The 24,288-nt window shown below is 32.8% G+C and overlaps 10 non-coding genes across 10 annotated transcripts; all 10 read left to right on the top strand.

The window, feature by feature from the left end:
* The first annotated feature begins 8,247 nt into the window (after positions 1-8,247).
* On the top strand, positions 8,248-8,319 carry TRNAP-AGG (transfer RNA proline (anticodon AGG)). Its single transcript has one exon. It is a non-coding gene; the product is annotated as a tRNA-Pro (tRNA).
* Positions 8,320-9,536: 1,217 nt separating this feature from the next.
* On the top strand, positions 9,537-9,608 carry TRNAL-AAG (transfer RNA leucine (anticodon AAG)). Its single transcript has one exon. It is a non-coding gene; the product is annotated as a tRNA-Leu (tRNA).
* Positions 9,609-10,825: 1,217 nt separating this feature from the next.
* On the top strand, positions 10,826-10,897 carry TRNAP-AGG (transfer RNA proline (anticodon AGG)). The gene has a single exon. It is a non-coding gene; the product is annotated as a tRNA-Pro (tRNA).
* A 2,492-nt stretch (positions 10,898-13,389) lies between these two features.
* Positions 13,390-13,473, top strand: TRNAP-AGG (transfer RNA proline (anticodon AGG)). The gene is given in 2 exon segments: positions 13,390-13,425; positions 13,438-13,473. It is a non-coding gene; the product is annotated as a tRNA-Pro (tRNA).
* A 1,216-nt stretch (positions 13,474-14,689) lies between these two features.
* On the top strand, positions 14,690-14,761 carry TRNAP-AGG (transfer RNA proline (anticodon AGG)). The gene has a single exon. It is a non-coding gene; the product is annotated as a tRNA-Pro (tRNA).
* A 3,755-nt stretch (positions 14,762-18,516) lies between these two features.
* Positions 18,517-18,588, top strand: TRNAP-AGG (transfer RNA proline (anticodon AGG)). Its single transcript has one exon. It is a non-coding gene; the product is annotated as a tRNA-Pro (tRNA).
* Positions 18,589-19,804: 1,216 nt separating this feature from the next.
* On the top strand, positions 19,805-19,876 carry TRNAP-AGG (transfer RNA proline (anticodon AGG)). The gene has a single exon. It is a non-coding gene; the product is annotated as a tRNA-Pro (tRNA).
* A 1,216-nt stretch (positions 19,877-21,092) lies between these two features.
* On the top strand, positions 21,093-21,164 carry TRNAL-AAG (transfer RNA leucine (anticodon AAG)). The gene has a single exon. It is a non-coding gene; the product is annotated as a tRNA-Leu (tRNA).
* A 1,217-nt stretch (positions 21,165-22,381) lies between these two features.
* Positions 22,382-22,453, top strand: TRNAP-AGG (transfer RNA proline (anticodon AGG)). Its single transcript has one exon. It is a non-coding gene; the product is annotated as a tRNA-Pro (tRNA).
* A 1,217-nt stretch (positions 22,454-23,670) lies between these two features.
* TRNAL-AAG (transfer RNA leucine (anticodon AAG)) lies at positions 23,671-23,742 on the top strand. Its single transcript has one exon. It is a non-coding gene; the product is annotated as a tRNA-Leu (tRNA).
* Positions 23,743-24,288: the final 546 nt, after the last annotated feature.

Here is a 24,288-nt window from a genome sequence, read left to right on the forward strand (position 1 = left end):
TTCTATTTATGCATGATTTACACATAGCTTTTTACAAGTCTTGGGTTTTATCGATCAGACAAGTCCAAACTCTGTCGCCATTTTTATATCTTGTCACTGCACTTTCCAAATAAGCACACATAGAAAACTATCAATAGAATCTTACGAAAACATTTTAGTTGTACTACAAATAAGAGCATACTTATTAAAATTTCAACCGTATTGTGGTATATCCGGAAAACTGCAAGTTCCCTTCTGTCTAGATAGCTTTGAATGTTTTAAAAGAATAGTCTCACTTTGAAACACAAAAAGTTCAAAAATGAAATTGCAAGGTATTCTTTTGCCTTTCTTCGGTGTCTGGAAGCATGATTTGTACATTGCATATGACAAGTCTATAGCTTCGTCCATGAGAGAAGTCCAAACTCTGTAGGCACTCACAAATCTTGTCCCTGCACTTTTCCTATATGCATACCTTAGAAAACTATCTACTGGACCATAAGGAAATATTTTATTTATTCTACAAATTAATTTTTACATAAATGTATATGGTGTTTTAAAAACAAAAAGCTATTTTCTTAAAATCAATTGAAAAATCCAAAGAAAAATCTTCAGGTAGGTGGCTTGCTGGTCTTGCTTCGGGTGCGAGAGGTCCCGGGTTCAAATCCCGGACGAGCCCAAATTTTCAGATTCTTTGAAATGGTTCTATTATCTTATTGTAGTCAATTTCCTGAGTGAATTTCAACTGAATGTTGTTTTTTCAAAACTCTCAAAATAGATTGTATTTACTAATTTGCACAATTGAATTTTGTTTTTTGTCAAACTGCTAAAATTATTTGTAAGTACTTATCTGCACACAGCATGTGACATGTCTTGGGTTTTATCCATCAGAAAAACTCTGCTGGGCATCATAAAACTTTGCACAGCAATTTTCAAGCAAGTATACTTAGAAAATTATTGACTATTAGGAAATATTTTATTTATGCTAATATTTCCTCCTTGTACACATTAGTGACTGCTTTAAAATAATATAATTTTCACATAAAATTGGTTAAGATATCAAATAAAACATGCTTACTTGATGATTCTATGATTTTCATTTTGGGCGCGACAGGTCCCTGGTTCAATTCCCAGACGAGCCCTCTCTTTCTTTTTACGGTGCATCTCATGGTTTATATATATCTGATTTTCTCAATTGGCTAAGTCAATAGCATCAACTGAGTTTTGTTTTTGCCATACTCCCAATAGAATTTGTACATACTTATGAATCTTGCCTTCATCATTTTCCTATTGCCTTTCTTCTATTTATGCATGATTTACACATAGCTTTTTACAAGTCTTGGGTTTTATCGATCAGACAAGTCCAAACTCTGTCGCCATTTTTATATCTTGTCACTGCACTTTCCAAATAAGCACACATAGAAAACTATCAATAGAATCTTACGAAAACATTTTAGTTGTACTACAAATAAGAGCATACTTATTAAAATTTCAACCGTATTGTGGTATATCCGGAAAACTGCAAGTTCCCTTCTGTCTAGATAGCTTTGAATGTTTTAAAAGAATAGTCTCACTTTGAAACACAAAAAGTTCAAAAATGAAATTGCAAGGTATTCTTTTGCCTTTCTTCGGTGTCTGGAAGCATGATTTGTACATTGCATATGACAAGTCTATAGCTTCGTCCATGAGAGAAGTCCAAACTCTGTAGGCACTCACAAATCTTGTCCCTGCACTTTTCCTATATGCATACCTTAGAAAACTATCTACTGGACCATAAGGAAATATTTTATTTATTCTACAAATTAATTTTTACATAAATGTATATGGTGTTTTAAAAACAAAAAGCTATTTTCTTAAAATCAATTGAAAAATCCAAAGAAAAATCTTCAGGTAGGTGGCTCGCTGGTCTCGCTTAGGGTGCGAGAGGTCCCGGGTTCAAATCCCGGATGAGCCCAAATTTTCAGATTCTTTGAAATGGTTCTATTATCTTATTGTAGTCAATTTCCTGAGTGAATTTCAACTGAATGTTGTTTTTTCAAAACTCTCAAAATAGATTGTATTTACTAATTTGCACAATTGAATTTTGTTTTTTGTCAAACTGCTAAAATTATTTGTAAGTACTTATCTGCACACAGCATGTGACATGTCTTGGGTTTTATCCATCAGAAAAACTCTGCTGGGCATCATAAAACTTTGCACAGCAATTTTCAATCAAGTATACTTAGAAAATTATTGACTATTAGGAAATATTTTATTTATGCTAATATTTCCTCCTTGTACACATTAGTGACTGCTTTAAAATAATATAATTTTCACATAAAATTGGTTAAGATATCAAATAAAACATGCTTACTTGATGATTCTATGATTTTCATTTTGGGCGCGACAGGTCCCTGGTTCAATTCCCTGACGAGCCCTCTCTTTCTTTTTACGGTGCATCTCATGGTTTATATATATCTGATTTTCTCAATTGGCTAAGTCAATAGCATCAACTGAGTTTTGTTTTTGCCATACTCCCAATAGAATTTGTACATACTTATGAATCTTGCCTTCATCATTTTCCTATTGCCTTTCTTCTATTTATGCATGATTTACACATAGCTTTTTACAAGTCTTGGGTTTTATCGATCAGACAAGTCCAAACTCTGTCGCCATTTTTATATCTTGTCACTGCACTTTCCAAATAAGCACACATAGAAAACTATCAATAGAATCTTACGAAAACATTTTAGTTGTACTACAAATAAGAGCATACTTATTAAAATTTCAACCGTATTGTGGTATATCCAGAAAACTGCAAGTTCCCTTCTGTCTAGATAGCTTTGAATGTTTTAAAAGAATAGTCTCACTTTGAAACACAAAAAGTTCAAAAATGAAATTGCAAGGTATTCTTTTGCCTTTCTTCGGTGTCTGGAAGCATGATTTGTACATTGCATATGACAAGTCTATAGCTTCGTCCATGAGAGAAGTCCAAACTCTGTAGGCACTCACAAATCTTGTCCCTGCACTTTTCCTATATGCATACCTTAGAAAACTATCTACTGGACCATAAGGAAATATTTTATTTATTCTACAAATTAATTTTTACATAAATGTATATGGTGTTTTAAAAACAAAAAGCTATTTTCTTAAAATCAATTGAAAAATCCAAAGAAAAATCTTCAGGTAGGTGGCTCGCTGGTCTCGCTTAGGGTGCGAGTGGTCCCGGGTTCAAATCCCGGATGAGCCCAAATTTTCAGATTCTTTGAAATGGTTCTATTATCTTATTGTAGTCAATTTCCTGAGTGAATTTCAACTGAATGTTGTTTTTTCAAAACTCTCAAAATAGATTGTATTTACTAATTTGCACAATTGAATTTTGTTTTTTGTCAAACTGCTAAAATTATTTGTAAGTACTTATCTGCACACAGCATGTGACATGTCTTGGGTTTTATCCATCAGAAAAACTCTGCTGGGCATCATAAAACTTTGCACAGCAATTTTCAAGCAAGTATACTTAGAAAATTATTGACTATTAGGAAATATTTTATTTATGCTAATATTTCCTCCTTGTACACATTAGTGACTGCTTTAAAATAATATAATTTTCACATAAAATTGGTTAAGATATCAAATAAAACATGCTTACTTGATGATTCTATGATTTTCATTTTGGGCACGACAGGTCCCTGGTTCAATTCCCAGACGAGCCCTCTCTTTCTTTTTACGGTGCATCTCATGGTTTATATATATCTGATTTTCTCAATTGGCTAAGTCAATAGCATCAACTGAGTTTTGTTTTTGCCATACTCCCAATAGAATTTGTACATACTTATGAATCTTGCCTTCATCATTTTCCTATTGCCTTTCTTCTATTTATGCATGATTTACACATAGCTTTTTACAAGTCTTGGGTTTTATCGATCAGACAAGTCCAAACTCTGTCGCCATTTTTATATCTTGTCACTGCACTTTCCAAATAAGCACACATAGAAAACTATCAATAGAATCTTACGAAAACATTTTAGTTGTACTACAAATAAGAGCATACTTATTAAAATTTCAACCGTATTGTGGTATATCCGGAAAACTGCAAGTTCCCTTCTGTCTAGATAGCTTTGAATGTTTTAAAAGAATAGTCTCACTTTGAAACACAAAAAGTTCAAAAATGAAATTGCAAGGTATTCTTTTGCCTTTCTTCGGTGTCTGGAAGCATGATTTGTACATTGCATATGACAAGTCTATAGCTTCGTCCATGAGAGAAGTCCAAACTCTGTAGGCACTCACAAATCTTGTCCCTGCACTTTTCCTATATGCATACCTTAGAAAACTATCTACTGGACCATAAGGAAATATTTTATTTATTCTACAAATTAATTTTTACATAAATGTATATGGTGTTTTAAAAACAAAAAGCTATTTTCTTAAAATCAATTGAAAAATCCAAAGAAAAATCTTCAGGTAGGTGGCTCGCTGGTCTCGCTTAGGGTGCGAGAGGTCCCGGGTTCAAATCCCGGATGAGCCCAAATTTTCAGATTCTTTGAAATGGTTCTATTATCTTATTGTAGTCAATTTCCTGAGTGAATTTCAACTGAATGTTGTTTTTTCAAAACTCTCAAAATAGATTGTATTTACTAATTTGCACAATTGAATTTTGTTTTTTGTCAAACTGCTAAAATTATTTGTAAGTACTTATCTGCACACAGCATGTGACATGTCTTGGGTTTTATCCATCAGAAAAACTCTGCTGGGCATCATAAAACTTTGCACAGCAATTTTCAAGCAAGTATACTTAGAAAATTATTGACTATTAGGAAATATTTTATTTATGCTAATATTTCCTCCTTGTACACATTAGTGACTGCTTTAAAATAATATAATTTTCACATAAAATTGGTTAAGATATCAAATAAAACATGCTTACTTGATGATTCTATGATTTTCATTTTGGGCGCGACAGGTCCCTGGTTCAATTCCCTGACGAGCCCTCTCTTTCTTTTTACGGTGCATCTCATGGTTTATATATATCTGATTTTCTCAATTGGCTAAGTCAATAGCATCAACTGAGTTTTGTTTTTGCCATACTCCCAATAGAATTTGTACATACTTATGAATCTTGCCTTCATCATTTTCCTATTGCCTTTCTTCTATTTATGCATGATTTACACATAGCTTTTTACAAGTCTTGGGTTTTATCGATCAGACAAGTCCAAACTCTGTCGCCATTTTTATATCTTGTCACTGCACTTTCCAAATAAGCACACATAGAAAACTATCAATAGAATCTTACGAAAACATTTTAGTTGTACTACAAATAAGAGCATACTTATTAAAATTTCAACCGTATTGTGGTATATCCGGAAAACTGCAAGTTCCCTTCTGTCTAGATAGCTTTGAATGTTTTAAAAGAATAGTCTCAGTTTGAAACACAAAAAGTTCAAAAATGAAATTGCAAGGTATTCTTTTGCCTTTCTTCTGTGTCTGGAAGCATGATTTGTACATTGCATATGACAAGTCTATAGCTTCGTCCATGAGAGAAGTCCAAACTCTGTAGGCACTCACAAATCTTGTCCCTGCACTTTTCCTATATGTATACCTTAGAAAACTATCTACTGGACCATAAGGAAATATTTTATTTATTCTACAAATTAATTTTTACATAAATGTATATGGTGTTTTAAAAACAAAAAGCTATTTTCTTAAAATCAATTGAAAAATCCAAAGAAAAATCTTCAGGTAGGTGGCTCGCTGGTCTCGCTTAGGGTGCGAGAGGTCCCGGGTTCAAATCCCGGATGAGCCCAAATTTTCAGATTCTTTGAAATGGTTCTATTATCTTATTGTAGTCAATTTCCTGAGTGAATTTCAACTGAATGTTGTTTTTTCAAAACTCTCAAAATAGATTGTATTTACTAATTTGCACAATTGAATTTTGTTTTTTGTCAAACTGCTAAAATTATTTGTAAGTACTTATCTGCACACAGCATGTGACATGTCTTGGGTTTTATCCATCAGAAAAACTCTGCTGGGCATCATAAAACTTTGCACAGCAATTTTCAAGCAAGTATACTTAGAAAATTATTGACTATTAGGAAATATTTTATTTATGCTAATATTTCCTCCTTGTACACATTAGTGACTGCTTTAAAATAATATAATTTTCACATAAAATTGGTTAAGATATCAAATAAAACATGCTTACTTGATGATTCTATGATTTTCATTTTGGGCGCGACAGGTCCCTGGTTCAATTCCCTGACGAGCCCTCTCTTTCTTTTTACGGTGCATCTCATGGTTTATATATATCTGATTTTCTCAATTGGCTAAGTCAATAGCATCAACTGAGTTTTGTTTTTGCCATACTCCCAATAGAATTTGTACATACTTATGAATCTTGCCTTCATCATTTTCCTATTGCCTTTCTTCTATTTATGCATGATTTACACATAGCTTTTTACAAGTCTTGGGTTTTATCGATCAGACAAGTCCAAACTCTGTCGCCATTTTTATATCTTGTCACTGCACTTTCCAAATAAGCACACATAGAAAACTATCAATAGAATCTTACGAAAACATTTTAGTTGTACTACAAATAAGAGCATACTTATTAAAATTTCAACCGTATTGTGGTATATCCGGAAAACTGCAAGTTCCCTTCTGTCTAGATAGCTTTGAATGTTTTAAAAGAATAGTCTCACTTTGAAACACAAAAAGTTCAAAAATGAAATTGCAAGGTATTCTTTTGCCTTTCTTCGGTGTCTGGAAGCATGATTTGTACATTGCATATGACAAGTCTATAGCTTCGTCCATGAGAGAAGTCCAAACTCTGTAGGCACTCACAAATCTTGTCCCTGCACTTTTCCTATATGCATACCTTAGAAAACTATCTACTGGACCATAAGGAAATATTTTATTTATTCTACAAATTAATTTTTACATAAATGTATATGGTGTTTTAAAAACAAAAAGCTATTTTCTTAAAATCAATTGAAAAATCCAAAGAAAAATCTTCAGGTAGGTGGCTCGCTGGTCTCGCTTAGGGTGCGAGAGGTCTCGGGTTCAAATCCCGGACGAGCCCAAATTTTCAGATTCTTTGAAATGGTTCTATTATCTTATTGTAGTCAATTTCCTGAGTGAATTTCAACTGAATGTTGTTTTTTCAAATCTCTCAAAATAGATTGTATTTACTAATTTGCACAATTGAATTTTGTTTTTTGTCAAACTGCTACAATTATTTGTAAGTACTTATCTGCACACAGCATGTGACATGTCTTGGGTTTTATCCATCAGAAAAACTCTGCTGGGCATCATAAAACTTTGCACAGCAATTTTCAAGCAAGTATACTTAGAAAATAATTGACTATTAGGAAATATTTTATTTATGCTAATATTTCCTCCTTGTACACATTAGTGACTGCTTTAAAATAATATAATTTTCACATAAAATTGGTTAAGATATCAAATAAAACATGCTTACTTGATGATTCTATGATTTTCATTTTGGGCGCGACAGGTCCCTGGTTCAATTCCCTGACGAGCCCTCTCTTTCTTTTTATGGCGCATCTCATGGTTTATATATATCTGATTTTCTCAATTGGCTAAGTCAATAGCATCAACTGAGTTTTGTTTTTGCCATACTCCCAATAGAATTTGTACATACTTATGAATCTTGCCTTCATCATTTTCCTATTGCCTTTCTTCTATTTATGCATGATTTACACATAGCTTTTTACAAGTCTTGGGTTTTATCGATCAGACAAGTCAAAACTCTGTCGCCATTTTTATATCTTGTCACTGCACTTTCCAAATAAGCACACATAGAAAACTATCATTAGAATCTTACGAAAACATTTTAGTTGTACTACAAATAAGAGCATACTTATTAAAATTTCAACTGTATTGTGGTATATCAGGAAAACTGCAAGTTCCCTTCTGTCTAGATAGCTTTGAATGTTTTAAAAGAACAGTCTCACTTTGAAACACAAAAAGTTCAAAAATGAAATTGCAAGGTATTCTTTTGCCTTTCTTCTGTGTCTGGAAGCATGATTTGTACATTGCATATGACAAGTCTTTAGCTTCGTCCATGAGAGAAGTCCAAACTCTGTAGGCACTCACAAATCTTGTCCCTGCACTTTTCCTATATGCATACCTTAGAAAACTATCTACTGGACCATAAGGAAATATTTTATTTGTTCTACAAATTAATTTTTACATAAATCTATATGGTGTTTTAAAAACAAAAAGCTATTTTCTTAAAATCAATTGAAAAATCCAATGAAAAATCTTCAGGTAGGTGGCTCGTTGGTCTAGGGGTATGATTCTCGCTTAGGGTGTGAGAGGTCCCGGGTTCAAATCCCGGACGAGCCCAAATTTTCAGGTTCTTTGAAATGGTTCTATTATCTTATTGTAGTCAATTTCCTGAGTGAATTTCAACTGAATGTTGTTTTTTCAAAACTCTCAAAATAGATTGTATTTACTAATTTGCACAATTGAATTTTGTTTTTTGTCAAACTGCTAAAATTATTTGTAAGTACTTATCTGCACACATCATGTGACATGTCTTGGGTTTTATCCATCAGAAAAACTCAGCTGGGCATCATAAAACTTTGCACAGCAATTTTCAAGCAAGTATACTTAGAAAATTATTGACTATTAGGAAATATTTTATTTATGCTAATATTTCCTCCTTGTACACATTAGTGACTGCTTTAAAATAATATTATTTTCACATAAAATTGGTTAAGATATCAAATAAAACATGCTTACTTGATGATTCTATGATTTTCATTTTGGGCGCGACAGGTCCCTGGTTCAATTCCCTGATGAGCCCTCTCTTTCTTTTTACGGTGCATCTCATGGTTTATATATATCTGATTTTCTCAATTGGCTAAGTCAATAGCATCAACTGAGTTTTGTTTTTGCCATTCTCCCAATAGAATTTGTACATACTTATGAATCTTGCCTTCATCATTTTCCTATTGCCTTTCATCTATTTATGCATGATTTACACATAGCTTTTTACAAGTCTTGGGTTTTATCGATCAGACAAGTCCAAACTCTGTCGCCATTTTTATATCTTGTCACTGCACTTTCCAAATAAGCACACATAGAAAACTATCAATAGAATCTTACGAAAACATTTTAGTTGTACTACAAATAAGAGCATACTTATTAAAATTTCAACCGTATTGTGGTATATCAGGAAAACTGCAAGTTCCCTTCTGTCTAGATAGCTTTGAATGTTTTAAAAGAATAGTCTCACTTTGAAACACAAAAAGTTCAAAAATGAAATTGCAAGGTATTCTTTTGCCTTTCTTCTGTGTCTGGAAGCATGATTTGTACATTGCATATGACAAGTCTTTAGCTTCGTCCATGAGAGAAGTCCAAACTCTGTAGGCACTCACAAATCTTGTCCCTGCACTTTTCCTATATGCATACCTTAGAAAACTATCTACTGGACCATAAGGAAATATTTTATTTGTTCTACAAATTAATTTTTACATAAATGTATATGGTGTTTTAAAAACAAAAAGCTATTTTCTTAAAATCAATTGAAAAATCCAAAGAAAAATCTTCAGGTAGGTGGCTCGTTGGTCTAGGGGTATGATTCTCGCTTAAGGTGCGAGAGGTCCCGGGTTCAAATCCCGGATGAGCCCAAATTTTCAGATTCTTTGAAATGGTTCTATTATCTTATTGTAGTCAATTTCCTGAGTGAATTTCAACTGAATGTTGTTTTTTCAAAACTCTCAAAATAGATTGTATTTACTAATTTGCACAATTGAATTTTGTTTTTTGTCAAACTGCTAAAATTATTTGTAAGTACTTATCTGCACACATCATGTGACATGTCTTGGGTTTTATCCATCAGAAAAACTCAGCTGGGCATCATAAAACTTTGCACAGCAATTTTCAAGCAAGTATACTTAGAAAATTATTGACTATTAGGAAATATTTTATTTATGCTAATATTTCCTCCTTGTACACATTAGTGACTGCTTTAAAATAATATAATTTTCACATAAAATTGGTTAAGATATCAAATAAAACATGCTTACTTGATGATTCTATGATTTTCATTTTGGGCGCGACAGGTCCCTGGTTCAATTCCCTGATGAGCCCTCTCTTTCTTTTTACGGTGCATCTCATGGTTTATATATATCTGATTTTCTCAATTGGCTAAGTCAATAGCATCAACTGAGTTTTGTTTTTGCCATTCTCCCAATAGAATTTGTACATACTTATGAATCTTGCCTTCATCATTTTCCTATTGCCTTTCTTCTATTTATGCATGATTTACACATAGCTTTTTACAAGTCTTGGGTTTTATCGATCAGACAAGTCCAAACTCTGTCGCCATTTTTATATCTTGTCACTGCACTTTCCAAATAAGCACACATAGAAAACTATCAATAGAATCTTACGAAAACATTTTAGTTGTACTACAAATAAGAGCATACTTATTAAAATTTCAACCGTATTGTGGTATATCCGGAAAACTGCAAGTTCCCTTCTGTCTAGATAGCTTTGAATGTTTTAAAAGAATAGTCTCACTTTGAAACACAAAAAGTTCAAAAATGAAATTGCAAGGTATTGTTTTGCCTTTCTTCTGTGTCTGGAAGCATGATTTGTACATTGCATATGACAAGTCTTTAGCTTCGTCCATGAGAGAAGTCCAAACTCTGTAGGCACTCACAAATCTTGTCCCTGCACTTTTCCTATTTGCATACCTTAGAAAACTATCTACTGGACCATAAGGAAATATTTTATTTGTTCTACAAATTAATTTTTACATAAATGTATATGGTGTTTTAAAAACAAAAAGCTATTTTCTTAAAATCAATTGAAAAATCCAAAGAAAAATCTTCAGGTAGGTGGCTCGTTGGTCTAGGGGTATGATACTCGCTTAGGGTGCAAGAGGTTCCGGGTTCAAATCCCGGACGAGCCCAAATTTTCAGATTCTTTGAAATTGTTCTATTATCTTATTGTAGTCAATTTCCTGAGTGAATTTCAACTGAATGTTGTTTTTTCAAAACTCTCCAAAAAGATTGTATTTACTAATTTGCACAATTGAATTTTGTTTTTTGTCAAACTGCTAAAATTATTTGTAAGTACTTATCTGCACACATCATGTGACATGTCTTGGGTTTTATCCATCAGAAAAACTCAGCTGGGCATCATAAAACTTTGCACAGCAATTTTCAAGCAAGTATACTTAGAAAATTATTGACTATTAGGAAATATTTTATTTATGCTAATATTTCCTCCTTGTACACATTAGTGACTGCTTTAAAATAATATAATTTTCACATAAAATTGGTTAAGATATCAAATAAAACATGCTTACTTGATGATTCTATGATTTTCATTTTGGGCGCGACAGGTCCCTGGTTCAATTCCCTGATGAGCCCTCTCTTTCTTTTTACGGTGCATCTCATGGTTTATATATATCTGATTTTCTCAATTGGCTAAGTCAATAGCATCAACTGAGTTTTGTTTTTGCCATTCTCCCAATAGAATTTGTACATACTTATGAATCTTGCCTTCATCATTTTCCTATTGCCTTTCTTCTATTTATGCATGATTTACACATAGCTTTTTACAAGTCTTGGGTTTTATCGATCAGACAAGTCCAAACTCTGTCGCCATTTTTATATCTTGTCACTGCACTTTCCAAATAAGCACACATAGAAAACTATCAATAGAATCTTACGAAAACATTTTAGTTGTACTACAAATAAGAGCATACTTATTAAAATTTCAACCGTATTGTGGTATATCCGGAAAACTGCAAGTTCCCTTCTGTCTAGATAGCTTTTAATGTTTTAAAAGAATAGTCTCACTTTGAAACACAAAAAGTTCAAAAATGAAATTGCAAGGTATTGTTTTGCCTTTCTTCTGTGTCTGGAAGCATGATTTGTACATTGCATATGACAAGTCTTTAGCTTCGTCCATGAGAGAAGTCCAAACTCTGTAGGCACTCACAAATCTTGTCCCTGCACTTTTCCTATTTGCATACCTTAGAAAACTATCTACTGGACCATAAGGAAATATTTTATTTGTTCTACAAATTAATTTTTACATAAATGTATATGGTGTTTTAAAAACAAAAAGCTATTTTCTTAAAATCAATTGAAAAATCCAAAGAAAAATCTTCAGGTAGGTGGCTCGCTGGTCTCGCTTAGGGTGCGAGTGGTCCCGGGTTCAAATCCCGGATGAGCCCAAATTTTCAGATTCTTTGAAATGGTTCTATTATCTTATTGTAGTCAATTTCCTGAGTGAATATCAACTGAATGTTGTTTTTTCAAAACTCTCAAAATAGATTGTATTTACTAATTTGCACAATTGAATTTTGTTTTTTGTCAAACTGCTAAAATTATTTGTAAGTACTTATCTGCACACAGCATGTGACATGTCTTGGGTTTTATCCATCAGAAAAACTCTGCTGGGCATCATAAAACTTTGCACAGCAATTTTCAAGCAAGTATACTTAGAAAATTATTGACTATTAGGAAATATTTTATTTATGCTAATATTTCCTCCTTGTACACATTAGTGACTGCTTTAAAATAATATAATTTTCACATAAAATTGGTTAAGATATCAAATAAAACATGCTTACTTGATGATTCTATGATTTTCATTTTGGGCGCGACAGGTCCCTGGTTCAATTCCCTGACGAGCCCTCTCTTTCTTTTTACGGTGCATCTCATGGTTTATATATATCTGATTTTCTCAATTGGCTAAGTCAATAGCATCAACTGAGTTTTGTTTTTGCCATACTCCCAATAGAATTTGTACATACTTATGAATCTTGCCTTCATCATTTTCCTATTGCCTTTCTTCTATTTATGCATGATTTACACATAGCTTTTTACAAGTCTTGGGTTTTATCGATCAGACAAGTCCAAACTCTGTCGCCATTTTTATATCTTGTCACTGCACTTTCCAAATAAGCACACATAGAAAACTATCAATAGAATCTTACGAAAACATTTTAGTTGTACTACAAATAAGAGCATACTTATTAAAATTTCAACCGTATTGTGGTATATCCGGAAAACTGCAAGTTCCCTTCTGTCTAGATAGCTTTGAATGTTTTAAAAGAATAGTCTCACTTTGAAACACAAAAAGTTCAAAAATGAAATTGCAAGGTATTCTTTTGCCTTTCTTCGGTGTCTGGAAGCATGATTTGTACATTGCATATGACAAGTCTATAGCTTCGTCCATGAGAGAAGTCCAAACTCTGTAGGCACTCACAAATCTTGTCCCTGCACTTTTCCTATATGCATACCTTAGAAAACTATCTACTGGACCATAAGGAAATATTTTATTTATTCTACAAATTAATTTTTACATAAATGTATATGGTGTTTTAAAAACAAAAAGCTATTTTCTTAAAATCAATTGAAAAATCCAAAGAAAAATCTTCAGGTAGGTGGCTCGTTGGTCTAGGGGTATGATTCTCGCTTAGGGTCTCGCTTAGGGTGCGAGAGGTCCCGGGTTCAAATCCCGGACGAGCCCAAATTTTCAGATTCTTTGAAATGGTTCTATTATCTTATTGTAGTCAATTTCCTGAGTGAATTTCAACTGAATGTTGTTTTTTCAAACTCTCAAAATAGATTGTATTTACTAATTTGCACAATTGAATTTTGTTTTTTGTCAAACTGCTAAAATTATTTGTAAGTACTTATCTGCACACATCATGTGACATGTCTTGGGTTTTATCCATCAGAAAAACTCAGCTGGGCATCATAAAACTTTGCACAGCAATTTTCAAGCAAGTATACTTAGAAAATTATTGACTATTAGGAAATATTTTATTTATGCTAATATTTCCTCCTTGTACACATTAGTGACTGCTTTAAAATAATATAATTTTCACATAAAATTGGTTAAGATATCAAATAAAACATGCTTACTTGATGATTCTATGATTTTCATTTTGGGCGCGACAGGTCCCTGGTTCAATTCCCTGATGAGCCCTCTCTATCTTTTTACGGTGCATCTCATGGTTTATATATATCTGATTTTCTCAATTGGCTAAGTCAATAGCATCAACTGAGTTTTGTTTTTGCCATTCTCCCAATAGAATTTGTACATACTTATGAATCTTGCCTTCATCATTTTCCTATTGCCTTTCATCTATTTATGCATGATTTACACATAGCTTTTTACAAGTCTTGGGTTTTATCGATCAGACAAGTCCAAACTCTGTCGCCATTTTTATATCTTGTCACTGCACTTTCCAAATAAGCACACATAGAAAACTATCAATAGAATCTTACGAAAACATTTTAGTTGTACTACAAATAAGAGCATACTTATTAAAATTTCAACCGTATTGTGGTATATCCAGAAAACTGCAAGTTCCCTTCTGTCTAGATAGCTTTGAATGTTTTAAAAGAATAGTCTCACTTTGAAACACAAAAAGTTCAAAAATGAAATTGCAAGGTATTCTTTTGCCTTTCTTCTGTGTCTGGAAGCATGATTTGTACATTGCATATGACAAGTCTTTAGCTTCGTCCATGAGAGAAGTCCAAACTCTGTAGGCACTCACAAATCTTGTCCCTGCACTTTTCCTATATGCATACCTTAGAAAACTATCTACTGGACCATAAGGAAATATTTTATTTGTTCTACAAATTAATTTTTACATAAATGTATATGGTGTTTTAAAAACAAAAAGCTATTTTCTTAAAATCAATTGAAAAATCCAAAGAAAAATCTTCAGGTAGGTGGCTCGTTGGTCTAGGGGTATGATTCTCGCTTAGGGTGCGAGAGGTCCCGGGTTCAAATCCCGGACGAGCCCAAATTTTCAGATTCTTTGAAATGGTTCTATTATCTTATTGTAGTCAATTTCCTGAGTGAATTTCAACTGAATGTTGTTTTTTCAAACTCTCAAAATAGATTGTATTTACTAATTTGCACAATAGAATTTTGTTTTTTGTCAAACTGCTAAAATTATTTGTAAGTACTTATCTGCACACATCATGTGACATGTCTTGGGTTTTATCCATCAGAAAAACTCAGCTGGGCATCATAAAACTTTGCACAGCAATTTTCAAGCAAGTATACTTAGAAAATTATTGACTATTAGGAAATATTTTATTTATGCTAATATTTCCTCCTTGTACACATTAGTGACTGCTTTAAAATAATATAATTTTCACATAAAATTGGTTAAGATATCAAATAAAACATGCTTACTTGATGATTCTATGATTTTCATTTTGGGCGCGACAGGTCCCTGGTTCAATTCCCTGATGAGCCCTCTCTATCTTTTTACGGTGCATCTCATGGTTTATATATATCTGATTTTCTCAATTGGCTAAGTCAATAGCATCAACTGAGTTTTGTTTTTGCCATTCTCCCAATAGAATTTGTACATACTTATGAATCTTGCCTTCATCATTTTCCTATTGCCTTTCATCTATTTATGCATGATTTACACATAGCTTTTTACAAGTCTTGGGTTTTATCGATCAGACAAGTCCAAACTCTGTCGCCATTTTTATATCTTGTCACTGCACTTTCCAAATAAGCACACATAGAAAACTATCAATAGAATCTTACGAAAACATTTTAGTTGTACTACAAATAAGAGCATACTTATTAAAATTTCAACCGTATTGTGGTATATCCGGAAAACTGCAAGTTCCCTTCTGTCTAGATAGCTTTGAATGTTTTAAAAGAATAGTCTCACTTTGAAACACAAAAAGTTCAAAAATGAAATTGCAAGGTATTCTTTTGCCTTTCTTCTGTGTCTGGAAGCATGATTTGTACATTGCATATGACAAGTCTTTAGCTTCGTCCATGAGAGAAGTCCAAACTCTGTAGGCACTCACAAATCTTGTCCCTGCACTTTTCCTATATGCATACCTTAGAAAACTATCTACTGGACCATAAGGAAATATTTTATTTGTTCTACAAATTAATTTTTACATAAATGTATATGGTGTTTTAAAAACAAAAAGCTATTTTCTTAAAATCAATTGAAAAATCCAAAGAAAAATCTTCAGGTAGGTGGCTCGCTTGTCTCGCTTAGGGTGCGAGTGGTCCCGGGTTCAAATCCCGGATGAGCCCAAATTTTCAGATTCTTTGAAATGGTTCTATTATCTTATTGTAGTCAATTTCCTGAGTGAATTTCAACTGAATGTTGTTTTTTCAAAACTCTCAAAATAGATTGTATTTACTAATTTGCACAATTGAATTTTGTTTTTTGTCAAACTGCTAAAATTATTTGTAAGTACTTATCTGCACACATCATGTGACATGTCTTGGGTTTTATCCATCAGAAAAACTCTGCTGGGCATCATAAAACTTTGCACAGCAATTTTCAAGCAAGTATACTTAGAAAATTATTGACTATTAGGAAATATTTTATTTATGCTAATATTTCCTCCTTGTACACATTAGTGACTGCTTTAAAATAATATAATTTTCACATAAAATTGGTTAAGATATCAAATAAAACATGCTTACTTGATGATTCTATGATTTTCATTTTGGGCGCGACAGGTCCCTGGTTCAATTCCCTGACGAGCCCTCTCTTTCTTTTTATGGTGCATCTCATGGTTTATATATATCTGATTTTCTCAATTGGCTAAGTCAATAGCATCAACTGAGTTTTGTTTTTGCCATACTCCCAATAGAATTTGTACATACTTATGAATCTTGCCTTCATCATTTTCCTATTGCCTTTCTTCTATTTATGCATGATTTACACATAGCTTTTTACAAGTCTTGGGTTTTATCGATCAGACAAGTCCAAACTCTGTCGCCATTTTTATATCTTGTCACTGCACTTTCCAAATAAGCACACATAGAAAACTATCAATAGAATCTTACGAAAACATTTTAGTTGTACTACAAATAAGAGCATACTTATTAAAATTTCAACCGTATTGTGGTATATCCGGAAAACTGCAAGTTCCCTTCTGTCTAGATAGCTTTGAATGTTTTAAAAGAATAGTCTCACTTTGAAACACAAAAAGTTCAAAAATGAAATTGCAAGGTATTCTTTTGCCTTTCTTCGGTGTCTGGAAGCATGATTTGTACATTGCATATGACAAGTCTATAGCTTCGTCCATGAGAGAAGTCCAAACTCTGTAGGCACTCACAAATCTTGTCCCTGCACTTTTCCTATATGCATACCTTAGAAAACTATCTACTGGACCATAAGGAAATATTTTATTTATTCTACAAATTAATTTTTACATAAATGTATATGGTGTTTTAAAAACAAAAAGCTATTAATTGAAAAATCCAAAGAAAAATCTTCAGGTAGGTGGCTCGCTGGTCTCGCTTAGGGTGCGAGAGGTCCCGGGTTCAAATCCCGGATGAGCCCAAATTTTCAGATTCTTTGAAATGGTTCTATTATCTTATTGTAGTCAATTTCCTGAGTGAATTTCAACTGAATGTTGTTTTTTCAAAACTCTCAAAATAGATTGTATTTACTAATTTGCACAATTGAATTTTGTTTTTTGTCAAACTGCTAAAATTATTTGTAAGTACTTATCTGCACACAGCATGTGACATGTCTTGGGTTTTATCCATCAGAAAAACTCTGCTGGGCATCATAAAACTTTGCACAGCAATTTTCAAGCAAGTATACTTAGAAAATTATTGACTATTAGGAAATATTTTATTTATGCTAATATTTCCTCCTTGTACACATTAGTGACTGCTTTAAAATAATATAATTTTCACATAAAATTGGTTAAGATATCAAATAAAACATGCTTACTTGATGATTCTATGATTTTCGTTTTGGGCGCGACAGGTCCCTGGTTCAATTCCCTGATGAGCCCTCTCTTTCTTTTTACGGTGCATCTCATGGTTTATATATATCTGATTTTCTCAATTGGCTAAGTCAATAGCATCAACTGAGTTTTGTTTTTGCCATACTCCCAATAGAATTTGTACATACTTATGAATCTTGCATTCATAATTTTATTATTGCCTTTCTTCTATTTATGCATGATTTACACATAGCTTTTTACAAGTCTTGGGTTTTATCGATCAGACAAGTCCAAACTCTGCAGCCATTTTTATATCTTGTCACTGCACTTTCCAAATAAGCACACATAGAAAACTATCAATAGAATCTTACGGAAACATTTTAGTTGTTCTACAAATAAGAGCATACTTATTAAAATTTCAACCGTATTGTGGTATATCAGGAAAACTGCAAGTTCCCTTCTGTCTAGATAGCTTTGAATGTTTTAAAAGAATAGTCTCACTTTGAAACACAAAAAGTTCAAAAATGAAATTGCAAGGTATTCTTTTGCCTTTCTTCTGTGTCTGGAAGCATGATTTGTACATTGCATATGACAAGTCTTTAGCTTCGTCCATGAGAGAAGTCCAAACTCTGTAGGCACTCACAAATCTTGTCCCTGCACTTTTCCTATATGCATACCTTAGAAAACTATCTACTGGACCATAAGGAAATATTTTATTTGTTCTACAAATTAATTTTTACATAAATGTATATGGTGTTTTAAAAACAAAAAGCTATTTTCTTAAAATCAATTGAAAAATCCAAAGAAAAATCTTCAGGTAGGTGGCTCGTTGGTCTAGGGGTATGATTCTCGCTTAGGGTGCGAGAGGTCCCGGGTTCAAATCCCGGACGAGCCCAAATTTTCAGATTCTTTGAAATGGTTCTATTATCTTATTGTAGTCAATTTCCTGAGTGAATTTCAACTGAATGTTGTTTTTTCAAACTCTCAAAATAGATTGTATTTACTAATTTGCACAATTGAATTTTGTTTTTTGTCAAACTGCTAAAATTATTTGTAAGTACTTATCTGCACACATCATGTGACATGTCTTGGGTTTTATCCATCAGAAAAACTCAGCTGGGCATCATAAAACTTTGCACAGCAATTTTCAAGCAAGTATACTTAGAAAATTATTGACTATTAGGAAATATTTTATTTATGCTAATATTTCCTCCTTGTACACATTAGTGACTGCTTTAAAATAATATAATTTTCACATAAAATTGGTTAAGATATCAAATAAAACATGCTTACTTGATGATTCTATGATTTTCATTTTGGGCGCGACAGGTCCCTGGTTCAATTCCCTGATGAGCCCTCTCTATCTTTTTACGGTGCATCTCATGGTTTATATATATCTGATTTTCTCAATTGGCTAAGTCAATAGCATCAACTGAGTTTTGTTTTTGCCATTCTCCCAATAGAATTTGTACATACTTATGAATCTTGCCTTCATCATTTTCCTATTGCCTTTCATCTATTTATGCATGATTTACACATAGCTTTTTACAAGTCTTGGGTTTTATCGATCAGACAAGTCCAAACTCTGTCGCCATTTTTATATCTTGTCACTGCACTTTCCAAATAAGCACACATAGAAAACTATCAATAGAATCTTACGAAAACATTTTAGTTGTACTACAAATAAGAGCATACTTATTAAAATTTCAACCGTATTGTGGTATATCCGGAAAACTGCAAGTTCCCTTCTGTCTAGATAGCTTTGAATGTTTTAAAAGAATAGTCTCACTTTGAAACACAAAAAGTTCAAAAATGAAATTGCAAGGTATTCTTTTGCCTTTCTTCTGTGTCTGGAAGCATGATTTGTACATTGCATATGACAAGTCTTTAGCTTCGTCCATGAGAGAAGTCCAAACTCTGTAGGCACTCACAAATCTTGTCCCTGCACTTTTCCTATATGCATACCTTAGAAAACTATCTACTGGACCATAAGGAAATATTTTATTTGTTCTACAAATTAATTTTTACATAAATGTATATGGTGTTTTAAAAACAAAAAGCTATTTTCTTAAAATCAATTGAAAAATCCAAAGAAAAATCTTCAGGTAGGTGGCTCGTTGGTCTAGGGGTATGATTCTCGCTTAGGGTGCGAGAGGTCCCGGGTTCAAATCCCGGACGAGCCCAAATTTTCAGATTCTTTGAAATGGTTCTATTATCTTATTGTAGTCAATTTCCTGAGTGAATTTCAACTGAATGTTGTTTTTTCAAACTCTCAAAATAGATTGTATTTACTAATTTGCACAATTGAATTTTGTTTTTTGTCAAACTGCTAAAATTATTTGTAAGTACTTATCTGCACACATCATGTGACATGTCTTGGGTTTTATCCATCAGAAAAACTCAGCTGGGCATCATAAAACTTTGCACAGCAATTTTCAAGCAAGTATACTTAGAAAATTATTGACTATTAGGAAATATTTTATTTATGCTAATATTTCCTCCTTGTACACATTAGTGACTGCTTTAAAATAATATAATTTTCACATAAAATTGGTTAAGATATCAAATAAAACATGCTTACTTGATGATTCTATGATTTTCATTTTGGGCGCGACAGGTCCCTGGTTCAATTCCCTGATGAGCCCTCTCTATCTTTTTACGGTGCATCTCATGGTTTATATATATCTGATTTTCTCAATTGGCTAAGTCAATAGCATCAACTGAGTTTTGTTTTTGCCATTCTCCCAATAGAATTTGTACATACTTATGAATCTTGCCTTCATCATTTTCCTATTGCCTTTCATCTATTTATGCATGATTTACACATAGCTTTTTACAAGTCTTGGGTTTTATCGATCAGACAAGTCCAAACTCTGTCGCCATTTTTATATCTTGTCACTGCACTTTCCAAATAAGCACACATAGAAAACTATCAATAGAATCTTACGAAAACATTTTAGTTGTACTACAAATAAGAGCATACTTATTAAAATTTCAACCGTATTGTGGTATATCCGGAAAACTGCAAGTTCCCTTCTGTCTAGATAGCTTTGAATGTTTTAAAAGAATAGTCTCACTTTGAAACACAAAAAGTTCAAAAATGAAATTGCAAGGTATTCTTTTGCCTTTCTTCTGTGTCTGGAAGCATGATTTGTACATTGCATATGACAAGTCTTTAGCTTCGTCCATGAGAGAAGTCCAAACTCTGTAGGCACTCACAAATCTTGTCCCTGCACTTTTCCTATATGCATACCTTAGAAAACTATCTACTGGACCATAAGGAAATATTTTATTTGTTCTACAAATTAATTTTTACATAAATGTATATGGTGTTTTAAAAACAAAAAGCTATTTTCTTAAAATCAATTGAAAAATCCAAAGAAAAATCTTCAGGTAGGTGGCTCGTTGGTCTAGGGGTATGATTCTCGCTTAAGGTGCGAGAGGTCCCGGGTTCAAATCCCGGACGAGCCCAAATTTTCAGATTCTTTGAAATGGTTCTATTATCTTATTGTAGTCAATTTCCTGAGTGAATTTCAACTGAATGTTGTTTTTTCAAAACTCTCAAAATAGATTGTATTTACTAATTTGCACAACTGAATTTTGTTTTTTGTCAAACTGCTAAAATTATTTGTAAGTACTTATCTGCACACATCATGTGACATGTCTTGGGTTTTATCCATCAGAAAAACTCAGCTGGGCATCATAAAACTTTGCACAGCAATTTTCAAGCAAGTATACTTAGAAAATTATTGACTATTAGGAAATATTTTATTTATGCTAATATTTCCTCCTTGTACACATTAGTGACTGCTTTAAAATAATATAATTTTCACATAAAATTGGTTAAGATATCAAATAAAACATGCTTACTTGATGATTCTATGATTTTCATTTTGGGCGCGACAGGTCCCTGGTTCAATTCCCTGATGAGCCCTCTCTTTCTTTTTACGGTGCATCTCATGGTTTATATATATCTGATTTTCTCAATTGGCTAAGTCAATAGCATCAACTGAGTTTTGTTTTTGCCATTCTCCCAATAGAATTTGTACATACTTATGAATCTTGCCTTCATCATTTTCCTATTGCCTTTCTTCTATTTATGCATGATTTACACATAGCTTTTTACAAGTCTTGGGTTTTATCGATCAGACAAGTCCAAACTCTGTCGCCATTTTTATATCTTGTCACTGCACTTTCCAAATAAGCACACATAGAAAACTATCAATAGAATCTTACGAAAACATTTTAGTTGTACTACAAATAAGAGCATACTTATTAAAATTTCAACCGTATTGTGGTATATCCAGAAAACTGCAAGTTCCCTTCTGTCTAGATAGCTTTCAATGTTTTAAAAGAATAGACTCACTTTGAAACACAAAAAGTTCAAAAATGAAATTGCAAGGTATTGTTTTGCCTTTCTTCTGTGTCTGGAAGCATGATTTGTACATTGCATATGACAAGTCTTTAGCTTCGTCCATGAGAGAAGTCCAAACTCTGTAGGCACTCACAAATCTTGTCCCTGCACTTTTCCTATTTGCATACCTTAGAAAACTATCTACTGGACCATAAGGAAATATTTTATTTGTTCTACAAATTAATTTTTACATAAATGTATATGGTGTTTTAAAAACAAAAAGCTATTTTCTTAAAATCAATTGAAAAATCCAAAGAAAAATCTTCAGGTAGGTGGCTCGTTGGTCTAGGGGTATGATTCTCGCTTAGGGTGCGAGAGGTCCCGGGTTCAAATCCCGGACGAGCCCAAATTTTCAGATTCTTTGAAATTGTTCTATTATCTTATTGTAGTCAATTTCCTGAGTGAATTTCAACTGAATGTTGTTTTTTCAAAACTCTCCAAAAAGATTGTATTTACTAATTTGCACAATTGAATTTTGTTTTTTGTCAAACTGCTAAAATTATTTGTAAGTACTTATCTGCACACATCATGTGACATGTCTTGGGTTTTATCCATCAGAAAAACTCAGCTGGGCATCATAAAACTTTGCACAGCAATTTTCAAGCAAGTATACTTAGAAAATTATTGACTATTAGGAAATATTTTATTTATGCTAATATTTCCTCCTTGTACACATTAGTGACTGCTTTAAAATAATATAATTTTCACATAAAATTGGTTAAGATATCAAATAAAACATGCTTACTTGATGATTCTATGATTTTCATTTTGGGCGCGACAGGTCCCTGGTTCAATTCCCTGATGAGCCCTCTCTTTCTTTTTACGGTGCATCTCATGGTTTATATATATCTGATTTTCTCAATTGGCTAAGTCAATAGCATCAACTGAGTTTTGTTTTTGCCATTCTCCCAATAGAATTTGTACATACTTATGAATCTTTCCTTCATCATTTTCCTATTGCCTTTCTTCTATTTATGCATGATTTACACATAGCTTTTTACAAGTCTTGGGTTTTATCGATCAGACAAGTCCAAACTCTGTCGCCATTTTTATATCTTGTCACTGCACTTTCCAAATAAGCACACATAGAAAACTATCAATAGAATCTTACGAAAACATTTTAGTTGTACTACAAATAAGAGCATACTTATTAAAATTTCAACCGTATTGTGGTATATCCGGAAAACTGCAAGTTCCCTTCTGTCTAGATAGCTTTCAATGTTTTAAAAGAATAGACTCACTTTGAAACACAAAAAGTTCAAAAATGAAATTGCAAGGTATTGTTTTGCCTTTCTTCTGTGTCTGGAAGCATGATTTGTACATTGCATATGACAAGTCTTTAGCTTCGTCCATGAGAGAAGTCCAAACTCTGTAGGCACTCACAAATCTTGTCCCTGCACTTTTCCTATTTGCATACCTTAGAAAACTATCTACTGGACCATAAGGAAATATTTTATTTGTTCTACAAATTAATTTTTACATAAATGTATATGGTGTTTTAAAAACAAAAAGCTATTTTCTTAAAATCAATTGAAAAATCCAAAGAAAAATCTTCAGGTAGGTGGCTCGTTGGTCTAGGGGTATGATTCTCGCTTAAGGTGCGAAAGGTCCCGGGTTCAAATCCCGGACGAGCCCAAATTTTCAGATTCTTTGAAATGGTTCTATTATCTTATTGTAGTCAATTTCCTGAGTGAATTTCAACTGAATGTTGTTTTTTCAAAACTCTCAAAATAGATTGTATTTACTAATTTGCACAACTGAATTTTGTTTTTTGTCAAACTGCTAAAATTATTTGTAAGTACTTATCTGCACACATCATGTGACATGTCTTGGGTTTTATCCATCAGAAAAACTCAGCTGGGCATCATAAAACTTTGCACAGCAATTTTCAAGCAAGTATACTTAGAAAATTATTGACTATTAGGAAATATTTTATTTATGCTAATATTTCCTCCTTGTACACATTAGTGACTGCTTTAAAATAATATAATTTTCACATAAAATTGGTTAAGATATCAAATAAAACATGCTTACTTGATGATTCTATGATTTTCATTTTGGGCGCGACAGGTCCCTGGTTCAATTCCCTGATGAGCCCTCTCTTTCTTTTTACGGTGCATCTCATGGTTTATATATATCTGATTTTCTCAATTGGCTAAGTCAATAGCATCAACTGAGTTT

This window comes from Taudactylus pleione, unplaced genomic scaffold, assembly GCF_031769625.1.
Source record: "Taudactylus pleione unplaced genomic scaffold, aTauple2 ptg000317l, whole genome shotgun sequence".
In the NCBI taxonomy this organism is placed as follows: Eukaryota; Metazoa; Chordata; class Amphibia; order Anura; family Myobatrachidae; genus Taudactylus; species Taudactylus pleione.